Below are 9,956 nucleotides of genomic sequence, written 5' to 3'. Positions count from 1 at the left end.
ATGGGAACTCTTACTGGCATCTGGTGCCGTAAATATCCTACAGTTCATAGGACAGACCCGCCCCCCACCAAACAAAGAATTATCTAGCCCAAAATGTCAATAGTGCTGAGGGTGAGAAACTTCTGCCTTAGACAGTTGAGCTAACAATTTTGTTGAAAGAGCTGAAATCATCCTTAAATTGTTTTTCTGATCAAGAAACACCACAGAAAGACTTTGATGTAATGCATGCAAGAACCTTGATATTCTGGCTGGGAAGTCCATTTCAGTTAGATTTTCTAACTCAACAGGCTACTTATTTGGTCAGAAACCCTTGTTTGTACAGGAGCTCTCTGGGTACACACCACATTGAGGTCTCCAAGAAAGAAAGTACAGCCCTTTCACCCACTGAACCCACAATGAAGGTTAGCAGTTGATGCAAAGATAAGTTCTATCACATGGGAACAGATGGGACATCATATATGACTAAAGTCATCTGAGAAATGGAGGGTTGAAAATGACCATTAAATTTGGCTACTACATTGTTAGATATGAGGACAGAAAATGGTGACAGTGGTCAGCATCATCTACACTAATAAAAGAGTAAGATGCAAATTGACTGTACCTTTGCAATGCCCACCAGCCAATCGGAATGAGTATGCAAATTAACCCAACAAAGATGGAAGGCACCAAGCGGCCGGGGGCGGGGTGGGACGCTTGCAATGTTGCCATGGTGAAGACGCAGGTGTTCCACGCCGCTCCAGGCCTCTGGGCAGCGTGGGAAAGTGGAAAGGCGGCTCTAGGCCAGAGTGAAGGCAGTGCTGGCAGCCAGGGAAAGGAAGGCCCGTTCTTATACGAATCTTCGTGCATCGAGCCTCTAGTAGTAAGATAATGGATAAAAGCACAGGTTGCTGAGTTCAACTCTCTGGGCTTGCAAGACTCTTTGTTCTAGGATTCATTAATTGGGTGATCTTAAGCATTTTCTTTTTCCACATGTAAAATAGGAATAAAAATATCTGCTTCTAAGAGTTATGTTTGAGAGTAAGTCCAATATCACACACAAAGCTGACGAAGTGATTGGCACATGGTAATAAATTGCTTTGGGAGCTGGTGGAATGTGCTACCAATGGAGCAAAAGAAGACTAGACCCAGTCCATTGCTTCCAAAGTGACCCTCCATTTAAGGGCTTCCTGGTCATTGACGCAAGATATTGATAGTATTATGCTGGGTTTATGACAATACCTATTGTTTCATTTTAAATCAAATCAATAATTTGCTGATAAATATTTGTTAAAAGTAGATTCCACTACTTTCTACCATAAGGAATGGAAATAAATAAATTAGATTTATGCTTTTCAAATTGTAGTTCTTATATTCCTAATGAAAAAGTGGGAACCACAGATAAAAAGGGGCAGTTATAAAAGACTCAGTGATTTCAAAGAGACTAAATGCAGAGCCTGCATGCATATAAACCACAGTTATATTTAAATTCTTTTTTTTTTTTTTTTTTTTACTGTTCACTAGCTGTGTGATCTTTGGCAAATTACTTAGCCTTCTTGTGTTTTTGTTTTCCTTATCTATAAATTAAGGATAGCAACTACCTCATAAAATGGCTGTGAAGATTGAATAAGAAACTCTATGTAAAGTATTAGGCAAAACACAACCAAAAATATTTAGTAAATGTTAGCTATTTAAATTTTAAGCATGTAGCAACCATATATGTATATGCATGCAAAATTTAAGTGACTCTTTAAAGATCAATTATGCGATGCCAGAGAAATTTCACATTTACAGTGTGCTGTTGTAAGGCCACTTTTGTATATTATTTGGCTTTTCTTCTACGAACACTTTGGTAAATTTTTGAGAAGCATAGTTACAGTGGCGTCCTAGGCTTCTGGACAGCTATCCAGGCCTAGAATATTTTCTAGACCAATACTCTTAGATGCTATCCACAATAACCTAATGATAGCTTCATACTCAATATAATTTTCAGCTATTCAGTATCACTATTTCACCCTCATTAATCACACACTACACTCATTAATCACATTACAAAGGAGGACCATTAACAACTGAGGCCAGGTGTGCAGAAAATCCCTGCCTGGAAGTCAGGCCTGCTGGATCACTCTGCAGACTGGGTCACACCAACTGTGGTAGGACAGCATCAAATGGGTAACATTGCTGTGAAGTTGAGAGGAACTGCACGACCCAGGTAACTTCTTGAGCTATGATCTTCAATCACCAGCGACCTCAGACAGGGCAAGCAGAGGTGAGACACTCAAAGATTCCAGGTAGTTAACTCTTTTGTACATAAATTTAGTATGCCAACACTGGCTGTAACAAAATTTATAAAGTTGGAATTTACTCACTATTTTAGGTTGAGTTCTCTTCTCAATCTGTCTCTCTCTTCATTCTATATACCTATATAATATGTAGATTCTATATGTAGTCATTCTATTGAATTATAAGAGACTAGAGGCCCGGTGCATGAAATTCATGCATGGGGGTGTGGGGATGTCCCTCAGCCCAGCCTGCACCCTTTCCAATCTGGGACATCCCTCTCACAATCCAGAACTACTGGCTCCCAACTGCTCACCTGCCTGCCCTCCTGATTGCCCTTAACCGCTTCTGCCTGCCAGCCTGGTCACCCCCTAACCACACCCCTGCCAGCCTGATTGATGCCTAACTGCTCCCCTGCCAGCCTGTTTGCCCCTAACTGCCCTCCCCTGAAGGCCTGGTCACCCCTAAATGCACTCCCCTGCAGGCCTGGGTTCCCCCCAAATGCCCTTCCCTGCAGGCCCGGTCACCCCCAACTTCCCTCCTCTGCCGGCCTGGTCACCCCTAACTGCCCTCCCCTGCAGGCTTGATCACCCCCAACTGCCCTCCCTTGCAGACCCAGTCCTTCCCAACTGCCCTCCCCTGCTGGCCAACTTGTGGCAGCCATCTTGTGTCCACATGGGGGCAGGATCTTTGACCACATGGGGGCAGCCATCTTGTGTGTTGGAGTGATGGTCAATCTGCATGTTACTCTTTTATTAGATAGGATAGAGGCCTGGTGCATGGGTGGGGGCCAGCTGGTTTGCCCTGAAGGGTGTCCCGGATCAGGGTGGGGGTTCCTTTGGGGCGTGGTGTGGCCTGGGCGAGGGGCCTGTGGTGGTTTGCAGGCTGGCCATGCCCCCCGGCGACCCAAGTGGAGGCCCTGGTATCTGGGATTTATTTATCTTCTACAATTGAAACTTTGTAGCCTTAAGTGGAGGCCTGGGCTGGCCAGGGTGTGCGGAAAGCTTGGCTTCCTCCATCGCTGGGGAAACCCAAGCCTCCCTCCTGCTCTCTCTGTGGCTGCAGCCATCTTGGTTGGGTTAATTTGCATACTCACTCCTGATTGGCTGATGGGCGTGGCTTTGTGGGTGTAGCAGAGTGATGGATAATTTTCATATTACTCTTTCATTAGATAGGATAAGGATTTAGCTTTCCTTTTTCCCATTCCCCACTCTCCTCACAATTCTCTCATCCTCCTGATACTTTTATTATCTTTTACTTTGTTAGAGTATTAATTTACTTTGTAAAAATTATTATTGTATTATTCACAGTTGGACATATAGTACACTATGATTACATTTCTTCTCATTCTGTTTTCATTTGCTTAGTTTTCTGTCATACACAATACCTGTCACTAATTCATTACCAGTCCCAGCAACAGCACTCTGAAATCACTCTCAGTACAGCCAGACTTATTAGGTAATCTCCCAGTTTCATTGTTATCCTGGAGACCTCTCTCCTGGAATCCTCCACTCTTTGCTACAACTGGCCCTGTATACAGCAGTAGACATGCAATCTATCTTTGCCATTCTCTGGGGAATTTTTCTACTTTCCTATGTTGTGTGTGCTGCTCTTTCTTGTTTTACTCCATCTTGAAATTGGATCATACCCTCCAGTAGTTTTATAAGAAAGAGTAAAGGATATAGATTGGCTATGTATAAAATTCCAGAGTGGAAATGGTTTTCATTAGAATATTTAAGTCGTTTCTCCATTTTCTTCTATCATCCTTAATTGCAATTGAGAAGTAAATGCCATTCTGATTCCCTATTATTCTTACTGGGCACAAATTCACTTCCTCTTTCTCAAGTTTTTAAGATCATCTCCTTGTCTCTAGTGTTCTGAACTTTCACTAAAATGTGCCTTAATGTAGGTCTTTTTCATAAATTTTCCTGAGCACACCATCAGTTCTTTTAATATGGAATTTGTTTTCATCACTTCTAGAAAGTTGCTTGATTTTATTTTACATAATATCTTCCCTCTAGAGGCTTTCTTTTTCTAGAAGTCTCATTAATATTATTTTTAATATTAGACTTTCTCTAATTGAATTTATCTTTAAAATTTCATATTGTTTCTCCTATTTTCTACTTTCTGGGAGATTTCTGCAATTATATCTTCCAAACTTTCTTTTCTGAAAAAGAAATTGCTAGCCTTTGAGTATGTGTATATATGTTTTGTTTACTGCTGTATTCTCAATGGTTAGAACAGTGCCTAGCACATAATAGAAATTGGAAAAAAAAGATGTGATGGATTGAATAAATGAATGCTACCCATATTTTTAACTTTGTGAATTTTCTTCTTTATAGCCTCCTATTTTTATTTCTTGAAGATAATTTTTTATCTTATTTCCATGATTATATTAACTATAGGTGTTTTAGAATTTTCTTGTAAGAAACTATATTGCCTTTATTTTGTTCGCTTCCTTTTATATTGGAAGATTTCCTCAAATATTTGTTGATATTTAGCTTTCCAACTGGTGAGGCATAAGAATACTTTGTGTTCCGGGCAGGCCAGAGAGCTGTGCTGCTCTGTCCGGTTATCTGGCTATGAGTTTGGGTGGAGGAGCCTGAGTGGTCAGCAACTGTAGATCTTTTTTTTCCTCAGGGTGATTTTTTTTTTTAAATTTAATGTGGTAAAGTACACATAGTGTCAAATGTACTATCTTAACCATTTTTAAGTGTACAGTTCACTAGGGTTAAGTGTATTCTCATTGTTGTATAGATTTCAGAATGCTTTCATCTTGCAAAATAAAAATTTTTCCCTATTAACAAAAACTCCTCATTCCTCCTTTCCCTCTCTCTCCCCCACTTTCTTGTAACCACTATTTCATTTTTTGTCTCTATGAATCTGAGTGCTCTAGGGTCCTCATATAAGTAGACTCATGCAACATCTGTCATTTTGTGACTGGCTTATTTTATTTAGCATAATATTTTCAAGATTCATCTATGTTGTAGGATATATTCCAATTCTTTCTTTTTAAGGCTAAATAATTTTTCACTGTTTTAATATACCATATGTTGTTTACCCATTCATCTGTTTATGGGCACTTGGGTTTGATTATTGTGAATAATACTGCTATGAACATGAATGTACAAATATCTCTTTAGGATTCTGCTTTCAAATATTCTTTTGGAAACATACTCAGAAGTAGAATTGCTGGGTTGTAATTCTGTTTTGCACTTTTTGAGGCATCACCATACTATTTTCCATAGCATCTGCCTCATTTTACACCCACCAGTGCACAGGGGGTCCAGTTTTTTTGACATTCCACCAAGGCTTGTGATTTTCTGTGGTGTTGTTTTGTTAATAGTAGCCATCCTACTGAGGATGGGGTGGTATCTCATTGTGGTTTACATTTGTATTTCCTTAATGATTCATGATATTGAGCATCTTTTCATGAGCTTGCTGGCCTCAGTTTTTTGTTTTGTTTTTTTTTTTATCAGAAAAAAATTATATGCCTCTTGTTCAGAGTTAATAAGAATGGTTATCATCATTTTGGAAGCAAAGCAGAAGGGAGTTAGAGTGGGGATGTGGCCATCAGTGTGCTGATTTTTATCCATCTTTCATTTTCAGGATGATGCCCCAACCCTTACCTGATACTAGTGTCCTAAGTCCAGAATCCCTCCTGCTCACCTGTCCAGGGAGAGAACCTCCAGACATCAGCTGGGTAGGGAAATGGAGGTGGGAATCAAAGATATTAACTTTTTCTTTTAAACTAGAGGCCTGGTGCGTGAAATTCGTGCATGGGGGGTCCCTGAGCTCGGCTTGCACACTCTCACAATCCAGGACCCCTCGGACATCCCTCTCACAATCCAGGATTACTGGCTCCTAACCACTTGTCTGCCTGCCTGCCTGATCGCCCCTAATCACTCTGCCTGCCTGCCTGATCGCCCCTAACCACTCACCTGCTTGCCTGATCACCCCTAACTGCCTCTGCCTTGACCTCCACTGCTGCTTCATCTGGAAGAATGTCCGGAATGATGTCCGGAAGGTCATTTGGCTGTCCAGTCTAATTAGCACATTACGCTTATATTATTATAGTTTTCCTGTTTCAGTAACACCTGCACCCCCACTTAGAGAGATCACAATTGACTCTAATCTCTGAAGCTTAAAGAACTCTGTAACACCAATCAGTTCATTTCTTGGCATTATACCCTATGGCATTTATTTGCTTTTCAGTTTTTAGTTTTTGCTGTTTTTATTCCTTTTCTCATTCTCTATTTCATCTGGGTTTATGTCATTTATCCCATTGTTTCATTGGAACTTCAGGAGAGAGTGGAGTGAATAGGCCTTTAATTTTCCCCTTCAGTTGAAAACCTCCATAGTCATTGACATTGTCCTTTTTCTTTTTTTCCTCCTTCCTTTTTCCTCTCCCCTCCTCTTCCTCTCCCCTTCCTACCCCTCCCCTTCCCCCTCCCCTTCCTCCCCCTCCTCTTCTTCCTCCTCTTCCTCCTCCTCCTCCTATATATCCTCCTCCTCCTCCTCCTTCCTAATCAATGTTCTTTCTCTCTACTTAGAGAGAGAGGGAAAAGAAGGGGACAGAAGCAGAGGAAGATATTTTACCAGGATGTATTAAAATAAAAACAAAGATGAGCATCCCTCTTCAGATGTTTGATGCCCCTGATACCACAGTCATCCCCCACTATAACCCTTCCTTGCCTTGTATTTTTCCACTCAGTGCATCCATTTCCAGATTTTTGTCTAATAGAAAAACATTTCTTGATACATACCATCCTCAGTGGGAAGATATAATGGGATATACACTGCTTTACACACAGTCTCTCAGGAACTTATTCAGGGTATTCCATAAAACTACTTTTCTTTTTTAATACATATATATATATAAAGTAGTTTATTCTGATAAATAAATAGTTTATTCTGATAAATAAATAAATATATTTATTTATTCTCACCTACAGTTGATGTAAAATATTATGTTTCAGGTGATTAGACATTTATATAACTTATGAGGTGATCTCCCTGATAAATCTGATACTCATCTGGCACCATACATAGTAATTATAATATTATTGGTTATGCTGTACTTTACATCCCCATAACTATTCTGTAACTACAAACTTGTACTTCTTAATACCTTTACCTTTTCCCCCCTTCCCTCAAATACCCCTTCAATCTGGCAACCATCAAAATCTTTCTTTGTCTGTTTCTGTGATGCTTGTTCATTTTGCTTGTTTTCACTCAGCAAAATACTCTTTAGGTCCATTCATATTGTTGCAGATGGCAAGATTTTATTCTATTTTTATGGCTGAGTCATATTCCATTGTATATACATATCACCTCTTTATTCATTCCTCTGTGGATGAATACTTAGATTACTTTCATATCTTGACTATTGTAAACAATGCTGCAATGAACATATGGATGATAGATATGCATTTATTGTCATTTTATTGTTCATACCTTTTGTCTTTTTTTTCCTTCTTCTTAAAGACCACTTAACATATCTTGTAATACTGGTTTGGGGGTGATAAACTCTTTTAGCTTTTCCTTGTCTGGGAAGCTAATTTATATGTCCTTAGATTCTAAATTATGGCTTTGCTCTCTAGAATAATCTTGGTTGTAGGTTCTTGCTTTTCATTACTTTGGATATTTCTTGCCAATCCCTTCTGGCCTACAGAGTTTCTGTTGAGAAATCATCTGACAGTCTTATGTGAGTTCCCTTGTAGGTAACTGTTTTTCTCTTGCTGCTTTTAAGAGTCTATACTTGTCTTCAATCTTTGCCATTTTAATTATGATGTGTCTTGGTGTGGTCATCTTTGGGTTCCTCTTGTTTGGAACTCTTGTGCTTCCCTAACTTGTGTGTCTATTTCTTTCACCAGGTTATGGAAGTTTCCAATCATTTTTTCAAATAAGTTTTTCATTCCTTGTTTTCTCTCTTCACCTTGCAGCATCCCCATGATGTGGATATTGGTATGCTTGACTTTGTCCTAGAGGCTCCTTAAATTTTTTAAAAAATTCTTTTTTTCTTTTTGCTGTTCTGATTGGGTGTTTTCTGCCTCCTTATTTTCCAACTTGCTGGCTTGATCCTCTGCTTTGTCTACTCTAATGTTGATTTCTGTAAAGTATTCTTCATTTCAGTTAGTGTATTCTTCATTTCTGACTCACTCAGCCACAATCCCTGCTGGGGTTTCTGGCACTGGAACACTGGGCTGGGGCACCAGGTGTGGGTCTGGGGCTGTTTAGGGGGACCTCTGCAGCTTAATTTAACAACCACACATGGGTGTGGGACCAGCATGTTCTGTGTCTCTGCCCCTCCTAACAGTCTGTCTGTGGCTTCTTCTTTATATTCTTAGCAATAGGACTTCCATTCAACTTAGATTTTATGCAATTCTAAATGATGTTTGTACTGTAGTTTAATTGTAATTTTGGTGTGGTTGTGAGAGAATGCAAATATCATGTTTACCTGTGCTGCCATCTTGACCAGAAGCTTGAAATTGCTTTTTTAATGCCAAATAGCTAGTAAGAAAGTGAAGGAGCTTAGACACAATGACTGTATTTTAGACGCTATCTTCAATGCCTCCTATAATGCAAAAAACTACGTAGATATTAGGGGAAAGTGATCAAGGACATGAAGGACAAAAGGAGTGAGAAGCATTAAAAACTAGAGTGAAAGATATTAGATAGAATCCTCTCCTCACCCTCCCCAAATCATGCAACGACCTCCCCAGACCTAGGAATTTAATTATCTTCTTCACCTGTGCATCGGGGTGCCTATCCTGCTTGTCTTGACCCTCAGGTGTCTTGGGCCTCTCTGCTTGGACTTCATTTGATTTGCACATAGCAGTAGCTTGAATGCAGTCACCTCTAGTTAGGACAATCAGAGAAAATGGCTTCATTTGAAAGACTAAAGGAAAATTTGTCCGCATTTACTAAATACTCTGCTCCTTGGTTGTTTACAAAGAATAAAGGGACAGACTTTTACTATTTCCCAGGTGGTAGTGGTTTGAAGCAGTTTTCTTCCTTTTTCATCAGAAAAAGGCTTTAGCCTGAGAAATGGTGAGAAGTAAGATCCTAGTAAATAAAGAAACAGAAACCTAATATTACCAACATGTACGAGAGCGGAATATGACTTCTGTATTAAGGGGAATGATGAATGTTTTCACATCATGGGAACCACTTTAGCACAACCTTAAAATAGTGCTTTAGAGATATGTGAGGACATAGAGAAATTTGTCTGTACACTTTAAGCCTTTTCTCTTCCACAAAGACTTTTTGTAAGAATATGCTTTGGGCTAGAGCTAAAAGAATGTAAAAGAACATTTCTAGCCTTGAGTGTTGCTGCCACCTACATGGCAGGGTGACTACACACAAAGCCCAACACCTTTCTGGGCAGGCATGCATTTCAGTAATTATGTGTTCTATGAAAACATACTTTAGGAATCCCCAATCCGTTTCTTTAATTTGACTATGCCAATGACAATCGAAATGATAGTGTTTGTTTTCACCCCATTTCCTATCTCGAGTTCTTGCAGCAATTGGACCAAATGGTTTTGCTATAACTGGTGGGAATACCCTGATTATTTGAAATAGAGGTTGATCCAATAAAATCTTCCTTATCATAAAAACAGTGCTAAGTATAACTTCATACCCATGGCTGTAACTGTCTCCAGGAGAGGATGAAAGCTCTTAATGTCACTGGGCTA

The sequence above is a fragment of the Plecotus auritus genome (assembly GCF_963455305.1).
Source record: "Plecotus auritus genome assembly, chromosome: 1".
NCBI lineage: Eukaryota > Metazoa > Chordata > Mammalia > Chiroptera > Vespertilionidae > Plecotus > Plecotus auritus.
Note: the sequence above shows the minus strand (reverse complement) of the source record.